We start from the raw sequence: 20,461 nt of genomic DNA on the forward strand, positions 1-20,461 counted from the left end.
AAATAAGACCTCTAAATGTCTATTAACCATTCCTAATAGTTATTTACAACATATTTCGTCGATTAACGACAATTTTTCACAAGTAACCGAAACGTAACCGAATCGTAACCCAATACGGTTACATGTCGGTTCACCCAATCCGCCAGGGCGGCGATATCTTTTTGTAATATAGGTAGATATATATATATACTCTGTTCCAGGAGTAGTAGTAGTAATAAGGTTTGACGTTGGCCCATACTGTCGCAACGCGCATGTATATTCGGCCATGACCTGGTATGTGAATAAGGCTTAATATGAATGATAGAGAATCATCAAAAGAGAGGTAAATATGAACTGAAATAAAAATAGCAGCAATTAAACAAGAGAAAATATTGAAAAATTAAGTGATCAAAGAGAAGGAGGGAATCCAGAGGGAAGTTTGCCGATGTGTGGCCCTGCAGCTCCAGACTACTCAATCCGTCCGGAGGGAAAGGTCCCCGGCAAAACTTCCACACAGCTCTGATGTGAAAATCAGTGCTTCTCCGGGTCTCCTGAAGTGTGTAAAGAGAGAAATTTAGTTTTAGGCGTGCAAAGTTGATGAAAGAGAAAAACGAATGTATTAGGAATTAAATTGTAGATTTAAATTTTTAAATTAGCGCGTTTTAAAAATCTGAAAGTGTGGGAAACGACTCTAGGAATAGGATTAGTTAGAAATTGGACACTACTGAAAGGAGGGGGGCATTTTAGTGCTCTTGAAAGAGCTTTAATTAAATCCGGACGGAGGGAATCGAATCTGGGACAGGACCAGAGAACGTGATCAAAATCCTCTTCTACGTTGGGACAGTGTGGGCAGTTACTAGAGTCAATAATATTTTTTCTCGCTAGGCTGGCATTCAGGTTGTAATGATTGGCTCTAACACGGCAGATTGTAGTGATCCATAGTCTGCGAGCTATAAAGTTTGCAAACCATGGCTTTTTCCTGGATTTATAGTAATACTGAGTGTATTGGGTTCCCTTGATCTTGCCTAATTCTATAAAATGGGTGTTACAGCTGTCGACTAATTGTTTCCTTGCTATACAAGAAAAATCAGAAAAGGAGAGTGGAATGTTCAGTAGGGTGGGATTAGTGGTTGCTTCCTTAGCTGCTTTATCAGCTTCTTCATTGCCATCTATTCCTGTATGTCCGGGAATCCAGACAAAAGTTGTTGGGCGGTTGAGTTTTGAAAGCACATGTAACCTATTTTTTATTGCGAAGATTATATAAGATTTAATTTTGTAGGCATGTCCAGAAGCTAAATTATTAAGGACACTAAGGGAGTCAGAAAAAATTACGGTATTAGAAAGGTTAAAATTAATGATATGATCCAGTGTGAAAAGAATTGCAAATGCTTCTAGTGAAAAAATTGACGCATAATCAGAGATTTTGAATTTGGAAGTTAAATGCAACGAGGGGCAAACAAAGGCGCATCCGGCTACATGGTCTGTTTCTGATTTGGAACCATCGGTGAAAAAGAATGTGTGATTAGGGAAATTAGAATTAATTAGTTCTTTAAATAGAACTGAGGGGTTAGGTGAGTTCTGCAGTAACTTTCCCCAATTGAGAATGATTCTCGGGGTAAATAAATGATCGTCAAAGAGGAATTCGAAGTAAGGATCGATGTCCTTACTTCTAATATATTCGCTGTAGGCTTTCGTTTTTTCAAAAGCGATTAGGAGGGGGTAATTAAATTTGACGTTAGAGTCAATAGTGAGTTCCGAAAGCTCCAAAAGTCTGGTCGGTAGGGGGTGGGTGGAGTTTGAAAAGGCTCTGAGGAGATATTTTTTAGCAAGAAAGTTGAATCTAGATCTTAAAGGCGGTTCGCAGCATTCAGCCATCATAACATTAATAGGGGTGCTTTGCCTATAACCTACGGCCAACCTTAGTGCTTGATTGCGGAGTTTTTCCAAACGGACAAAATTTTTATGGGATTTGAAGTTCGCGGCAAGAGAGCCGTAATCAATAAGACTTCTAATTAGAGAGTCATAGATGCGAATTAACAGGTAAGGGTCTGCTCCCCACCATGTGCCTCTGAGAACTTTAAGTATGTTTAATATTTTTGTGATTCTATCGCAAAGATAATTAAAATGGGTATCAGAAGAAGATGATTCGTGAAAATAGACGCCAAGGTATTTCGCTGAAGTGGATGGTTTGATGACGGATTCGTTTAAGGTTATGGATAATAGAGGGTTGTTTGTGTCGAGCTTTTGATTATTAAATATAACAAGTTGTGTTTTTAAAGGGCAAATTTCCAGACCTCTGTTGGATAAAAATGCAGAAATAATATTGAGGCAGTTTTGGAGTGAGGCTATAACTACGTTTGGATCGTCGGAGCGAGAGATAATGGACCAGTCATCCGCGAATTCGCATATTTTGCAGTCATCAGGAATTATGGAGTTGAGATTTCTGGTATAGATACCAAAATTCAACGGGCTGAGGATGCTTCCCTGTGGGACGCCAACAGTGCTGGTTCTTGGACCAATGATTTCGCCGTTAACTTTAAAATATACATTTTTGCATTTGATGGATTCGTATATGAATCGAGTTATTTTTTCTGGAATTCCAATATCTTTAAGGTCCTCTGCAAGAATACTCGGAATTACACTAGGGAATGCACCTTTGATGTCGAGGAACAAAGCGCCAACGTATTCGCGTTGACGTAGGCCTGACCAGATTTCTGTGGAAATCAGCGCTAGGTTATCCGAGCAGGATCTGCCCTTTCTGAAACCGAACTGGTGGGGACTGAGAATTTTGTCACGCTCAATAAGCCAAAGGAGTCTATTGTAAATTAGTTTTTCTGTGAGTTTGAAAAGGCAGGAGGCTAAGGAAATAGGTCGGAATTTATTTGGAGTGGATTTTGGAATAAAAAAAACGAGGAAGTTGTTCCAAGAGGGGGGAAAGGTGCCACTGGAGATTAATCTATTGAGAATTGATAAAAGTGCTGAACAGGCTTCATCTGGGAGGTGTTGGATAGTATTAAAGTCGATTTTGTCGAGACCTGGGGATGACTTAACTCTACATGATCTAATAGCCAGTGATAGTTCAGAAAGGGTAAAGGGCGTTTCTAAAAATTGATTGCTGTCAAAGTTGTTAGGGAATTTTTCGAAATATGCTGTAGGAGGGCAGGTTTCATCTATTAGAGAGTGAAGTTTAGCTATTGTTTCCTTGTCTGCTGAACATGAGGCCGTATGAGGTTGTGTGAAACGATTCTTAAAGGATTTTACAACAGACCAGACCTTAGAGAGAGGAGTGTGTCTATCTAAGGAATCGCAAAAAGCTCGAAAAGACTGACGTCTAGCTTCGTTAACAGTACGCTTAACTATGGCCTCTTTTTTTTTGTAGTAGAGAAAGTTCTCGTAATTTGAGTGGCGTTTGTATCTTTTTAATGCTATTTTCCTGTCCTTTATAGCTTCACCGCATTTAGAATTCCACCAGGGTGCTGGAACAATAGGTTTCCTTGGACGATCTGAGTGAATATTATTGTTATGTATGGCATTGCGTTGAGGGCAGACTGAATTTATTGCGGAGTCTATAAGGTCAGTAAAATTATTGTAGTCTGAAACTGGGTCATTGGAGTTTAAGTGATCTGGATTAGAGTCTATGGATTCACAGAGATTGTTGGAAAAAAGACTCCAATTCATTGCTCTGAGGTTATATTTGTGGGATGAAAAGGTTGAAATCGGAATTGAGAGACCTAGTGAGGTGAAAACTGGAAAATGATCACTGCCTAGGGGGTCTTCGTACACATTCCAGGAGGAAAACGGATACAGATTTGGAGAGATAAGAGTGAGATCCAAACAAGAACCTGGGTTCGGAGGGCGACCCACCAGAGTGGGAGAGCCATTGTTCAAAATGATAAGTTCTGAATCATCTAATTCTTTGAAAAAATTCCGTGCATTTGAACAAACATAGGAGCTACCCCAGAGAGTACTGTGACAATTGAAGTCACCTCCTATGAAAATTGTATGGGTCAATCCATTATATTTCGACTGAAGTGGTCGCTGACTAATTTTTAAAAATTATAATACTTTGCAGGAATGATTTTGAAGTTATCAAGATCACGAAATGAAAAGAATTTTATTAAAATTTTAATTATTTATTGCAAAATATGACTTTAAAGTATATGAGGTGCTGAAAACTGTCAATTTTTTAGCCATTAGAAAATATGCAAAAATACGTAGAATTTACCATAAAAATAAAAAATTTTTTTTGTAATTTACTAAGAATGAATAAATTTATCATTATCAATTGATGTAATTATTTAAATATGTGAAATAATATATAAAATATGATTTTCAAGTTCGCCTGTCAAATAACCTAAATTTGCAAATTTCATCTATTAAATGTGAGAAAGAGAAGTCATTAAATTGAAAAAAACCTTACCAAATATAAAGTACCTGTGACTAACTTTTAGTTTTTCTTAGCACTTTTTTTATTTTTTCTTCATAAATGTGAAATAAAAAGCAATAAAAATTGGCACTTTGCTTATTTTCACTATTTTCAAATGTAAATAACTTTCTTGGAGAAAACTGCAAAATTACAAAACTTGGTCAATATCTAATTGATCACTAACTACACACACTGGAAAAAAATTCGCTTTGGTCCCGAAGATACTTTTTGAGATAATTATGTTTAAATTTTTCACAATTTTTATCAGGTTAATGCATGTGATTTTTATAAAATTGAGTTTAGTTCAAAATGTTTAACCAATAAAACCTAACTTCGTCCTTAAAAAACTACATGTATTAACCTGATAAAAATTGTGAAAAGTTTAAACTTAATTATCTCAAAAAGTATCTTCGGGACCAAAGCGAATTTTTTTCCAGTGTGTGTAGTTAGTGATCAATTAGATATTGCCCAAGTTTTGTAATTTTTCAGTTTTCTCCAAGAAAGTTATTTACATTTGAAAATAGTGAAAATAAGCAAAGTGCCAATTTTTATTGCTTTTTATTTCACATTTATGAAGAAAAAAGGAAAAAAGTGCTAAGAAAAACTAAAAGTTAGTCACAGGTACTTTATATTTGGTAAGGTTTTTTTCAATTTAATGACTTCTCTTTCTCACATTTAATAGATGAAATTTGCAAATTTAGGTTATTTGACAGGCGAACTTGAAAATCATATTTTATATATTATTTCACATATTTAAATAATTACATCAATTGATAATGATAAATTTATTCATTCTTAGTAAATTACAAAAAAATTTTTTTATTTTTATGGTAAATTCTACGTATTTTTGCATATTTTCTAATGGCTAAAAAATTGACAGTTTTCAGCACCTCATATACTTTAAATTCATATTTTGCAATAAATAATTAAAATTTTATTAAAATTCTTTTCATTTCGTGATCTTGATAACTTCAAAATCATTCCTGCAAAGTATTATAATTTTTAAAAATTAGTCAGCGACCACTTCATTCGAAATATAATGGATTGACCCGTATTAAAATTAGAGTTTCTGATTGAGTCAAAAAGGAGTTTCCAGTATCTGGGTGGGGTTTGTTTGCCGGGGACTCTATAAACTGAAATGATTAAAATTTCACCTAAGGAGGAGTTAATAGAGACCGCAAGAGTCTCAAGTTCGTCTTCTACGGTGAAAATAGTACGAATTCTAGTGAAGGTCAAATTTTTGCGGATGGCAATCACAAGACCGCCACCCTTGTTTACTATTCTGTCATGTCTAATTATATTAAATTGTTTAAGGGAATTTAGATTGTCTCTTTTGTTGGGCTTTAAAAAGGATTCGCAGAGCAGGAGTATATCGAATTTGTGAGAGAGTTTTTGGAGTTCGTGCGTCTTATTGAAGACGCCACGACAATTCCACTGTAGGAGATTTAATTTAGTAAGATTGGCCATCTTTGTGATTTGTAGGATCTAGTAGCAAACGGATGTTGTCCGTGATGTTGGTGAGGAGTGTTTGATTGTGTTTTGTTGTTTCAGGAGAGGAGGCAGAAATGTGTTTGACTTGGTTGTGTAGCCAAGTAAGAAAAGAAGAGAGTGAATCTGCGTTTGCAGGAGAGATATCGGTAGGAGGGGGTGCAGGTTTCTGGAACGGAGGGGTGTTCGGATTCAAAAAGAGTGCAGAGCCGTTAGGTAAAACATTGGCAGATCTCCCGTTGTTGTGGTGTGTGGCGAAGAAGGATGGTGTTGAGTTCTTGGGATTTTTTGGTAGTGTGTGGTTTTTCGGAGAGGAAGCTTGTTGTGAAAAAGTCATCTGTGAGGTCTGTGGGGAGATTGTTCTACTTTGAGAATGAGAAGGAGAGTGAACTGGATGAGATGTTGAGGGAGTTGGACAATCTCCTAGGTCAGGAAAATCGGAAAAGTTAAAGGCACTTGAGAGATTTGAGGTTTTTTTCGGACGAAGGATTTGTTTCGCCTCATTGAAGGACATTTTGTGCATTGTAGCGTAATAGCGAATCTCTTTTTGAAATGAAAATTCTGGGCATAGCTTTGACGTTGATTTGTGTGGACCAGCACAGTTCACACACTTTGGAGGACCTGATGCATGACTGCATTGGTTCGATTCGTCGTGCGGAGTTGAATTGCCACATTGGTGGCATCTGGGGTTTGATCTGCAGTTTTTCGCTATGTGTCCAAAACGTAAGCATTTCATGCACATGCGAGGATCAGGAACGTACGCTCGAATTGGGCTCGAGCCTTTGAAAATCGCGACGCGTTCTGGGAGGGTGGTTCCATGGAACGTAAGAAGAACGGTGGTGGAGGGTACGTAGGAGACAGGTTTACCTTCTTCGACTTTACGGCGATTGAATCTCATTGCACCAATGATTTTGCAATCCTTACCGCCTTGGCCTAAGATTTCTGCGTTTTTTAAAATCTCTTCTGTAGAGATGTCAAGGCCGATGTTATTAACGATGCCCTGGCATGTGACGAAACTAGAGGGAATTAACCCAATTAGGCCTTTTGATTTTAAAGAGGGGTCTGACACGATTTGGTTTGCTGATCTACCGCTGTTCATGATGACGCGAACTTTACCTCGACCGCTTGGGTGAATCGAAATTACCTTACCCGGGTAAAGGGAGTGGAGCAATTTACCGACGGAGACGTGATTAAGATCTTTTGTCGCATCACTTGATTTTGGGTCGCGTTGAATGAAAACTGGACAATTATTTTTGTTTGAGTTTTCATACTTGAGCGAATTGTGGTTGTCATTCGAAACAAGGTCGCTTGGTTTTTTCGATTTATTCGATGGGGGGGGCATGTTGCTAGCCGTATTGCTTTCGCGGAGACGTTTTGAAGCTGGGTCCAAATCTGTCGATGTTTCCGAGTCTTGACGTGATCTACTGTTTTTAAAGCTGATCAAACTTACCGCCGCTCCTTCCACCTCCGAGCTGTCGAGAGTAGACGACTGATCGGTAAAATCCATCAATGATGTGCCGGAGGCCATGCCTCGGCTGCACGAGCGCGGCACGATGGCCGGCTCTAACCTAAAAAACGAACACTTGGGAAATAACACAGAGCCTGTGAAGCAGGCAGAATAACTATACGCTTTGAAAAAGTAACACAGATCTCAGATCGGCTGAGATCAAGATAAAAACACCAATGAGCACAGAAAGTCCGGAGAACGGTTTGAAATCTTTGCGAGCAAAGGTAACGCGTGCGTCCGATATCGCTGTCCACGAGGAACTCCTCTGTTCCAGGAGAGATCGATATTTTTCTGCGCATCTTGTTGTAAAAGGGTGTATTTTTAAGTGAAGAAGGCGTTTTCTAGATTTTCTTTCTGAAAAACATAGCCAATGATATGAAAAGGATTCTAACATATGTTGCTTTTCCTAAAACTAAAATCAAGCAAACATATTTAAAATTTTTGTGACCTGCGAGCCTGGTCTCCAAAAGGCAGTCGGAAGGGTCTTTTATGGTTTTATGGCTTTTCATTGCAAAATTAAAAATTGTTGGAATTTAAAAAAATAATTATATAAATATTATATTTGCAATGTACAGGTTAAAACAATTACAACGGTATATATTATTTTGTAAATACTATAAGATTATAGTTTGTACATATGTAAATCATGAAATTGTATAACTTTTCCTAAAGCAAATTTGAATATTTAGACGTAAAAGTTTATATCGTTGGAATCGTCATAATAAAATAAAATCTAAACGACCCTAAAATGGATAAAAAAAATTTAGTTGTCAATAAACATGTTTCTTCAAATTTAAAAGAAATTGAAAGAGAAAGCTTATTTGCTGAAACGGAAAATAATATACGCCTCCTTTTATAGTTTTCTGCGCGTAAAGGGCTCAAATTCGTCCTGAAAAATATCAATCTCTCCTGGAACAGAGTATATATATATATATAATTATATGCAATTTTAAACATTATTTGCTTGAAACTAAGGTAAATGTCCCAATTAGTGTCCTACTAAGAATTTAACTTTAGTTAATAAAGAAAAAACTCGATTTATATTCTTCCATGGAGATAATTTTTCACATTAATATAAAGGTAATCATTTTTTGAGCAGAAAATAATTTTTATTTGAGTATTATTATCAAAATATTTTAAATTTTCTTTTTTTTTAAAGTGATGTTATTGTACCAATTTGTGTCCGACGAATTTTAGGTTGCCCCTATTTGTGACCTGAGGTGTACCAATTAGTACTCAGCAGCCATATTTGTGTCAAGAAATGCAAAATATAAAAGTAATTGTTATTTCATTCTTTTAATAAATTTATAATAATTAAATTAATACTAAATATGGAATATTAATGTGATAAATTAAATTAGTGTATTTCACAGTCTGAGTAAATAAATAAATAAGTAACTAAAGGAAATAGATGTTCACTATTTGGTACACAAACATAAAAATATGCTTTGTCCTAATTAGTGTCTTTAAAAAATACTCGATGTTCTTACATTGTCACATTTTTCACATATTTAAATAATTTTAGGTTAAAATATAAAAACTCTCACAATAATTTTCAAAATTAAGAGTTATAGAATTAATAAATGAAGTATTTTTCAGAAAAATGTAATAATTTCTTTAATTAAAGTTGTGTTATTGTATGTAAACACAAATAGGATCATTCTCATTTTAGTGTACGCATTTGTATTTTTAGGTATACATAAAAATTAACTTATCTTTGCATGAAAAAAAACCTCCAAACAGTAAAACTATATTATCTTGAATTATTTACTTAACAATTTAATTCAATATTAGACGTTAATTATCCTGTGCTAACAACATTCTGTTAACCTGTCTAATGATAACCTTTATAAGATGGCGGCATACTTTCCTCGTTTTGGCAGAGAGGGCGGCAGTGCAAATTTTCAAAATTTAATTTATAATTATTAAAGAATACTAAGACCCTAAATGCAAATCTACACGAAAGATATATAATATAACATTCAAAAAATATTTTTTTGAATATTTTTCTAAATTGTTTTTTATTTTATTTCGTGCATAAATGTGCAAGTGGACACAAATTGGGACATGGTCACAAATTGGGACATTTACCTTATTCAAAAGCGAGAAATCATGCGATTTTGTAGAAAAAATCAATTTTCTCAAAAAGGGACCGATGGATGATTTTCATTTTTGTTGCAAACATCTTCTTTTTTGTTGTAGAAAACATCCCAAAAGAAAAATCTTGGTTATTTTGACTTTTCATAATAATCGCTTAAAACCCACCGTGTTGGTCTATTTTCCGAAAAAGAGATATTGGGATTTATTTTAGAGCTTTCTTTAAAATCTTTGATTGATGGGTAAAAATATGCGTCCTCGTACAATTGAGTTGCGTCATAATAAAAGTTTTCCGTATCGATTTCACCGATGTCATCATTGTGTAATACTTCATTTTCTGGTTCAGACTCGCCACTACTCCAAGCTTCATTTTCAGCCATTTTACGAGAAATGAAACAAAGTATGATACACTATTTGTACAGGATTGAAGAAAACTGACAAAAGTATAAAAAATACTGTAAAAATCCTGGAGAATAATAATTTATGAATGTAAAGAAGCAATTAGCCACGTAGAATAAAACTATAATAATGAATAAGTAAAAAATTTATTCTTCTACAGAAAAAAAAATTTGCTACCGAGAGCAAATCCTATTGTTGATACTAACAATACATCAATCTTTTGACATTGAAGTAATTAAAAAATAAGATAAGTTTCTGCGATATGTGAAAATATTTGTTTCGTACTTAGTGCACCAAAAACAAAGATCACAGTCCAAGATAACAAAAAAAAATTATCCGTTCAAGTCAGTGATCTATGGTAACGCTCAAAATAAATGCAGCACTATTATATGATTTCCTCAAATATGAAATTGAATCTCAATGAGTTTGTGCTGGAAACTAAAACTGCACCTCGAAATAGTCAAAGTCAAATATACTTTGAAAATTTTTTACTCTTATTTGCATTTTTTCTCATCGATGTTACTGGGGATCAATTCCGTAGCTTTCCCACTTCTCACATTCCACTCTTACTTCACAATTCTCTCTTCTCACTTACCACTTCGATTCCCACTTCTCACTCCTCACTTCCCAAATCTCACTGCCCACTTCTGTCTTCTCACTTCCCACTTCTTACTCTTCACTTCCCACTTCACTTTTCACTTCCGACTACAAACTTCACTTCGCACTTCTCTCTCCTCACTTCGCACTCCTTATTTCCCACTTCTAACTCCTCACTTCCCACTTCTTACTTGGATTACCTTAACTTTCAATTGGTAAGTTCAGAATTACCATAACTTTATTTATTTGTAAAATATTTTATTTTTTTATTAACAACAAGAATCCAAAAGCCCTATATGAAGTATTTTTGTTCAATTTTAGTTAAATAACAATAAAAAATGAAATATCTTACAAACAAATAAAGTTATCGTAAATCTAAATTAACCAATTGAAAGTTAAACTAATTCCGCATCCAACGAGCCCTATAGGAAGTATTTTGGATAAGTAGATTGTTAATAAACAATTGCAATGTTAACTAATTGTTTATTAACAATCTACTTATTCAAAATACTTCATACAGGGCTCATTGGATGCGGAATTACGTTAAGTTTCAATTGCTAACTTCAGAATTACGGTAATTTTATTCGTTTGTAAAATATTTCATTTGTTATAAACATTAATTAATTAATTAATTAATTAATATCTCAAAAACTTTAAAAGATCCCACTCTGAAAATTACATGTTTTGTAGGAAATTAGTCAAGCTTTCCATTGAGATAGTTAAAAATAATTTTAAAAAATCCTATTTTGAGATAAACGTAAATTAACATTTTGACCTTGAATTTCAAGGTCAAATGTTATTTAAAAAAAAAAAATTTTATTAACAGCGTGTAGCCCGTCAAAAAAGCTTTAAAAATCATTATATATGTTAACTTTTATGCATTCTACTTATAAATATTGTACAGCAAGGGAAAAAGACCAACGAAAAGTTGGACTCAATGGACACAAGTCTACAAGAAATAAAAAGAGACAACTTAACTTTGAAAACAGATTTGAAAATCTGCAAAAGAAAATATGTTACCTTGGCTGAGGAAAATAAGGTGCTATCTGAGAGATTAAACCTCTGCGAGAAAAAATTGCATCACCTCTTGTATAGGGAGAAAAGTAAGAATGTAGTAATTTATAAAGTCCCCGACACTGAGAATATGAACAAAAACCTTCTTACCACTGTATTGGACATTGTTAGAAAAGTGATTAAAGACATTCCAGCTGATAGTGTTGTTGACGTCAGAAGGCTAGGTAAACAGGAAGGGTCACGGCCGATCCTCATTTCGTTTAATAGTACCAAGTGGAAATCATTATTATTTCAAAATAGAAAAATGATAATCGAAATGAACTACAACATTGCTAACGACTTACCTAAGGAAGAGATGGAGAGACGGAGAAAGAACTACGCGATTTTGCTGAAATATAAAGAATTTCTGTCACAGAGTGGAAAATCAGCAGTTATCAAGGGCCCAAAAATCATCGTAGATGACAATGCACTCGACGTCGAGGAAGTCAAAAAATTGATGGATTCCGAAGAGAAATCTGTGGAGAACCAATCAACTCAACGGCCAGCGGCACTAAAAGAGGGAGAAAACTGGGATCCAAAAACAAGGTCTCAAAAAAAAGCCAAAAACCTCGAACATTAGATTTGCCGGCACACCCATTAAAAACTTTCTAATTCCGCAAAAACCGAACCCCCCTCCCAAGCAACCGATGGAACCAAACACCAGTAAACAATCACAGCTTAGCACGGAAGAAACCAACCCCAAAATAGTTTTTTGGAACGTGAAAGGATGGTCCAATTGGATGGATTTATCGCCACTCCTCAATGACATTGATATAGTTTGTGTTTCGGAAACCTGGATGACGTCATCACCACAATTCTGCCCTCCATTCAACTTTAACTTGATCGACAGCCCAGCGGTGAGAACAGCCGAACGAGAAAGAGCCAGCGGCGGATTAGTCATCGCGTTAAACACAAGTAAATATAAATATAAGACAATTAAAATCACGGAACAATATATTTTTGTCGAAATTAATTCTTGTAATGGCAATTTTATTATCGGGGTTATTTATTTGAAACCGGACTCAAACATTGATCTCTTTTGTATTGAATTTAACGAAATAATAGCTTTAATTAATAATAATTATCCAAATTTACCACTGTTTGTTGGCGGGGATTTTAATGTCAGAATAGGTGATTTAAACCAATTACACGACGAAATCCTCCCAGAAAATGTCAATATAACTTCAACTAGATCTAATTTAGATAAAGTAATAAACAAAAAAGGAAGGGAGCTGGTGCGCTGAATGGAGGAGAACGGACTCATTGTATTAAATGGTAGATCGCAAGGAGACTATTTGGGACAATTCACCTATTTTTTAAACAATAAAAAATCTACTAACGACTTAATATGGGTGAATTTGTTAGCAGTCTTAGAAATCAAAAATTTTGAAGTTAAACAATCGGTAACAGGTTTGGATCACTTTCCAATTTCCATCATATTAGAAAAAAAAGAAAAAATTATAAAACCGGTAAATAAAATAAGATGGAAGAATGATCTGTCATCTGAATTTTTTGAAGCTATGAGTTCTCTCCCTTGCGACGCGCCGACTAACCTTCACGATGTAGATCATCTCGCAGATGAATTGATATCGACAATAACAGGGCAAGCGAAATCAATAGGTATGATATCTAAAATAAATAATAAAACCGGCCAATCCAAACCGTGGTATGACTCTGAGTGTGTGTCCTTGAAAAAACATCTAAAAACTTACTGAAAAAATGTAAAAAAGAAAACTTTGTCAACAAAGAAACGATAGAAGAATATGATAGCATAAAAAAGACATATCACAATACAAAAAAGTTAAAAAGGGAGACTTACAAGAATTCAATTCTCGATCAATTAGCACAATGTAGAGACTCAAAAATTTTTTGGCGGGTGATTAATGGTTTTAGACGAAAATATAATAATATAAAAAATGATATTGATTTAGAAGTCTGGTACGAATACTTTAATACTTTTTTTCAGGAAAACGAATTACATAAAGAGAGGAATATAATTGCCGAAATATCAATTAAACATAGCAACCCCGTATTAGAAAAACCGATTACAAAAGAAGAAGTTATCTCAGTTTTGAGAAATAGTAAAAATAACAAATCCCCCGGAGTAGACGAAATTTCTTTTGAATTTATAAAAAATTTACCCGAGAATTGGATTAACTATGTGACTCTCCTTTTTAACCAAATTTTAAACGAAGAAAGGGTCCCGAAAAATTGGTCAAAAATAAACTTGCGAATGATACATAAAAAAGGTGATGCAAGCAAGCCGGAAAATCACCGTCCCATTTCTCTTGTTAACTGTGTAATGATTGTTTTTAAAATATTTATATAGCTCGTCGTGCCAGGGTTCTTTTTTAATAAATCTAACAATGAAATTACAGATTAGAACGAATTTATTTACGAAAGACAATTAAATATAAAAAGAATGAGTGGTAATATTATACAAAAGAATAATGACGGATACAAAAGACGATTTTCATGTGGACAAAATTAACGATACGAAAAATAATATCATACGCGCATGATATTAATACGATGAAGAGATACAAAATATCTATGTTAAACGAAGAATTTTCGCGTTACAATTCTGCAATATTTACGTGATCATTTAGTTTACGCCAGGGAATCTACGCCAAACGAAATGATCACACGAAGAGCGATAAAACCACTCTAAAGGAAGAATTTACAAAAGTGGTGAAACCACCGTTAAAAGAATTTACAATAGTGGTGAAACCACTGTTAAAAGAATTTTACGTATTACATACGGTAAAACCGTTTTCGAAAAATGCGTTTTAAGTAATGGTGAAACCATCATATCAAATCTCTAATTTGCGGTGAAACCGCATTCACAAAAAAGTTACGTGGTATAGACCACTTTCAAGAGAGCGGTGAGACCGCTATTGCAACGAGGGAAGAAGTGACGAACTCGGGCCGCGCGTTCTTCTTTTACGCCGGAGCCAGTGATCCGTGATTGGCTGGCGCGTTGGGCTTGCGCGCTCGCTCGCCTTCCCCACTACCGAGAGTTTCGGGACTCACGTGGTCACTCTCGTAGAGTATTGATTTTTTTTAGGGTTCCGTACTCGGTTCGGAACCCTATTAATATCGGTTTTTTTGAAATCGTGTACCCCCCCCCCTAGCGGCCACACAAATTTATCTGGAGGGCTGACAATTAGTACACATATGTATTTTCGCGTGTAGATTACAGGAAAATTATAGCGAACTTGATTGGAATTGATTAACATAGCGTTGTCAAGGAAAAACCATGAATTTTTACGAAAAATGCCTAAAAATGACTATGTACCCCCCCCCTAGCTGCCACATCTTTTGACATAAAGAGCTCAAATTTGACACACTTACGTATTTTTACGTGAAAATTACAGGAAAATTATAGCGAACTTGATTCGGATCAATTTACATAGCGTTGTCAAGGAAAAATCAAAAATTTCGAAAAAAATGATTTATTCTCCCTAGCGCACACAATATGCAATCCAGACTGTTCATATTTAGTATACAAATGTATTTTTACAGGAAAAATACAGGGGAAAAAAAGCGGTCACGATTAGAGTTGATGATTAACTTTTTATCAAGTTTTTCAAGAAAAAATGACAATTTTAGGAAAAAAATGTATTTTTCCACCAAAAACGAACAAAATTTTATTTAAAGGAAATTAAATTTATATATTTTAACGTATTTTTTTGTGTAGATTACAAAAAAAATATAGCGAGCATGATTGGAGTTGATTATCATAGCGTTGTCAAGGAAAAACCATGAATTTTTACGAAAAATACCTAAAAATGACTATGTACCCCCCCCCCTAGCGGCCACATCTTTTGACATAAAGAGCTCAAATTTGACACACTTACGTATTTTTACGTGAAAATTACAGGAAAATTATAGCGAACTTGATTCGGATTAATTTACATAGCGTTGTCAAGGAAAAATCAAAAATTTCGAAAAAAATGATTTATTCTCCCTAGCGCACACAATATTCAATCCAGACTGTTCATACTTGCTGTAAAACTCTATTTTTGCGTGAAAAATACAGGGAAAAAATGTAAGCGCGATTGGAGTTGATGATCATTTTTTATCAAATTTTTGAAGAAAAATGATAAATTTAATAAAAAAATGTATTTTTCCGCAAAAAACGAAAAAAATCGGACAAGTGCGAGTTACACTCGCACTGAAATCGAGGGTTCCGTACTCGAAGCGAACTTATTTGGTATAAAAACAAATGTTTAAAAAATATGTGTTGTGTATTAAATAATATATGTGATACAAAAATGAAAAATTTTTTAAAAAAAATTTAAGAAAATTGTTCCTCCTTTGGTATAAAAACAAAAAAAAACTTTTAAATTTGTTTTGTATTTCAAATAATATAAGTGATACGAAGAGGAACAATTTTCTTAAATTTTACAAAATTGTTCCTTTTTGTATCACTTATATTATTTGAAATACAAAACAAATTAAAAATTTTTTTTTGTTTTTATACCAAAGGAGAAACAATTTTCTTAAATTTTTTTTTTTAATTTTTCATTTTTGTATCACATATATTATTTGATACACAACACATATTTTGTAAACATTTGTTTTTATACCAAATAAGTTCGCTTCGAGTACGGAACCCTCGATTTCAGTGCGAGTGTAACTCGCACTTGTCCGATTTTTTTTTCCTATAATAGATTTTTATAATTCTTACAGTTATTAATAATTAATGTTCATTACAACTGTATAACAAAGGACTTTACTGGCGATATAACGGACAGAATTGTTAGGTGGGCAGAAGATGAAAATCTGCTTCCGGAATTTCAATCCGGATTCAGAAAACAGAGAAGCTGCACTGACAATATATTCGTTTTAAACGCTCTGATACAAAATCGACTTAGCATGGAGGGGGGAAGATTGTACGGCTTGTTTGTTGATTTTAGTAACGCATTTCCTTCTGTTTCGCATAATCTTCTATGGAAAAAATTATATAACTTGGGGATGGGTTACAAATTGACAAAAATTCTAATAGAAAGCAACTGTATCAGTTCAAAATAATTGGGGAACATCTAAACCAGTCAATGTAACAAAAGGCGTGCTACAGGGAGAGGTGAGCAGTCCTATACTGTTCTCACTCTTTATAGCCGATCTAGAGGAGTTTTTAAAGTCAGAAGGGATAAGGGGGGTATCGATGGGGCATGATAACGAAATTATTATTCTCGCTTATGCGGATGATATTGTATTATTGGCGGATTCACCGGCAGGCCTAAATAAAATATTAAAAGCTCTACGAAAATACTGTACAATGAATCATCTAGAGGTCAACGAGAAAAAAACAAAAATGATTATTTATAAAAAAGGTGGACGTGCGTCCAAAAAAAACTTTAAATTTATGTATGGAGATATAGAAATTCGAAATTCGAAAGCAACTGTATCAGTTCAAAATAATTGGGGAACATCTAAACCAGTCAATGTAACAAAAGGCGTGCTACAGGGAGAGGTGAGCAGTCCTATACTGTTCTCACTCTTCATAGCCGATCTAGAGGAGTTTTTAAAGTCAGAAGGGATAAGGGGGGTATCGATGGGGCATGATAACGAAATTATTATTCTCGCTTATACGGATGATATTGTATTATTGGCGGATTCACCGGCAGGCCTAAATAAAATATTAAAAGCTCTACGAAAATACTGTACAATGAATCATCTAGAGGTCAACGAGAAAAAAACAAAAATGATTATTTATAAAAAAGGTGGACGTGCGTCCAAAAAAAACTTTAAATTTATGTATGGAGATATAGAAATTGAAGTTGTAAAAAAATACACTTATCTAGGTATTCCCCAAACACGAACCGCGTCATCCAAGGAAGCGTTAAAAAATGCGATTAGCTCAGCGTCAATAGCTACAATTTCGACATTATCACTTGTAAACAGAATGGAATTAACAGCCTGGCATCCGATTCCTAAGCTATTTAAAAGTCTAGTTTCGAGTACATGTTTCTACGCGATTCAGATATGGGGACTTCGTTCTTTTGATGAAATTGAAAGAGTTCAAACAAATTTTTATAAAAAAATTATTCCTTGCTCCTCAAAACACACCAAATTACGCGATCAGATTAGAGGTAGGTGCTTTTAAATTGTCCAGTAGAGTATTGAAATTGACTCTTAGTTTAATTGAAAAAATTTTGAAAATGAAAAGCGACAGATATCCAAAAATATGCTTATTAAGACTTGTTAAACTGGCGAAATTCCCAAAAACAATCCTCAAATATAATTGGTGTAAACAGGTTGAAAAAATATTAGAAACTATTGGGGAAACAATCACCTGGGAATTGCAGTACATAGTGGACAATAAACAAAGATTGTTGAAAAAGTATGAAACTTTCCTCCGAGCCGAAGATGTAAACTCCTTATCAAACTCGAAATCTCTTCAAATCCTCCCTCAACTTACTTTAAGAGAGGGACCACAAAATTATTTAAGATTAAAAATTCCGATAATGTTTGTCAAGGTGTTTGCTCAAATTCGGTTAATAAATAATTACAACTCTAGAATTATAATTAAAAATAAAATTCTAAAACTAAATAGCGGTTACTGTTGCGGAGATTCTGAGTTGAAGGGGAGGGAGTCGTACCATGTGTTTATAGAGTGTGACTTGTTTAAAGACATCAGAAAACAGTTTATATGTTCAAGCTAAGACACTTCGATGATAAAGGATTTCTTTGTTGATTTATTGGATTGTCCACGAGAAGAAAATTTAAAAACAATATTTTTCTTTGTCAAAAATGTACAAAAAAGAACAGCCTAAAGATTAATGTAAATAATGTAAAAAAAATATATATACTCAATGTAACTCTTTTGTATGAACCTGTGGTTCAAGACAAATAAACTAATAATAATGTAAATATTGTACATTGTAAATAATTTTTTTTTTATAAAGTTAAAAATTAAAAACGTTGTAATTCAAAAACTATTTTATTAAATTCAATAATAATTCATTTTTAGACTTTCACCAACAATAAAAACATTTTAGAAAAGTATGGATTAAATTCGAGAACTTTTAATTTTTTGTTCGGACATTTCAGGAATTTTGCCTCATATATATACTAGGTGGGCTGTGTCCCCCTGCGCGCTTTGCGCGCCACTCCCCTATTTAAAGTTACTAAAAATATTAAATTTTATTGTGATTAAATTTACATTACTTAATAAAACGTTTTTAAATTTGAACAGTAGAAATTTAGGGTGTACTTCCGAAGTAGGGGTACCTCCGATCTTAATGAAACTTGGTATACTAACGTATTCTGGTGCGCTGATTACGAAAATGATAGTGAAAATTGGCGCAAATTTGATTATCATGGTAAAAACCATAAAAAACACCATAAAATCATGGTTTTTTACGATTATCTCGTAAAAAACAAAAAATTTCGAAAAAAGTTTTAGACAAAAGTTGTAGATCTCAAAAAAACACACATTTTATGTTTTATGCATTTTTTACCAAAAGTCATTATTTTTCGAGAAAAATCCAAAAAACGAAAAACACCATGATAATGAAAACATATACAGCAGTCATGGTTAGACATATTATTTGACTCGTATACAGTATCATATTCACCATTAGTCAGAATATAACGAATTCCGCAAAATACTTTCGGCCATATCCACCCCCTCTCGCCAAGGTTTTTTTTAAAAAGAAAAGCGAGCAGTACCTTACGCGGCCGAAGGCCGTGTTTACTATTTTGCGTTTACCGCTGCTGTGGACTCCACCCCACAATTTTCGCAAATTACTTTCGGACACATCCACCCCCTTTCGCCAAGATTTCTTAAAAAGAGAAGCGAGCAGTACCTTACGCGGCCGAAGGCCGTGTTTACTATTTTGCATTTACCGCTGCTGTAGTCTACCCCACAATTTCCGCAAATTACTTTCGGACCATTTTTCTCGAAAAATAATGACTTTTGGTAAAAAATGCATAAAACATAAAATGTGTGTTTTTTTGAGATCTACAACTTTTGTCTAAAACTTTTTTCGAAATTTTTTGTTTTTTACGAGATAATCGTAAAAAACCATTATTTTATGGTGTTTTTTATGGTTTTTACCATGATAATCAAATTTGCGCCACTTTTCACTATCATTTTCGTAATCAGCGCACCAAAATACGTTAGTATACCAAGTTTTATTAAAATCGGAGGTACCCCTACTTCGGAAGTATATCCGAAATTTATTTATATTTTAATATAAACATAAACTATATTTTAACATGCATCCATAAACTAAATTTTCATCTATTCTGCAATTAAAAAATTAATTAGGAACGGAAAAAAAATTTAATATGTTTTCAAAGATTAATTTTAGCCAAATTCTTTAAAAAAAATTTATTATTTTATTTTAAAGAATTTGTTTCTAAGGTGCACCACGGACATGAAGTAGTATAAGGAGCACTCACTGCTTGTTAAGCTTATATGCCCCCTGCATGAGAATAAATCCGAAATTACATATGTATCTGATTATAACGCCTCTAGCGGAAAAGCGGTGTACTTAAAACTTTTCAAAATATGGCTGCGCCTAGTGACAGCTGTTCTCATATAGTAAACAGTGTAAAGTGATATATCATAATTTTAGAAAAAGTGTAAGGAAAGAAAAAAGTTACACACAAAAATTTTAAATAAAACATAAATTTAAAAAAAAAAATTTTTTTTTAAATAGTAATTTTTTGCTTATTTATATACAAATATATAATTTAGATTTTTAAAATATTTGTTTTCAATTATGTTTCCTAATGAAATAATAGAAGAATTACACAGAAACACAAAAAAAAAGTTGTCTGTTTCTTGAACTAGACATATATTTCCTATAGTATTTTGGGCCGCTGAAACCGAATCTGAGCTCAGAATTGCTCCATCACCCTCAGTTTTTTTTTAAATCGACCAAAACCACCCTTAAACG

Source organism: Leptopilina boulardi, unplaced genomic scaffold, assembly GCF_019393585.1.
Source record: "Leptopilina boulardi isolate dan_hultmark-lab unplaced genomic scaffold, ZJU_Lbou_2.1 LbouV2_379, whole genome shotgun sequence".
In the NCBI taxonomy this organism is placed as follows: domain Eukaryota; kingdom Metazoa; phylum Arthropoda; class Insecta; order Hymenoptera; family Figitidae; genus Leptopilina; species Leptopilina boulardi.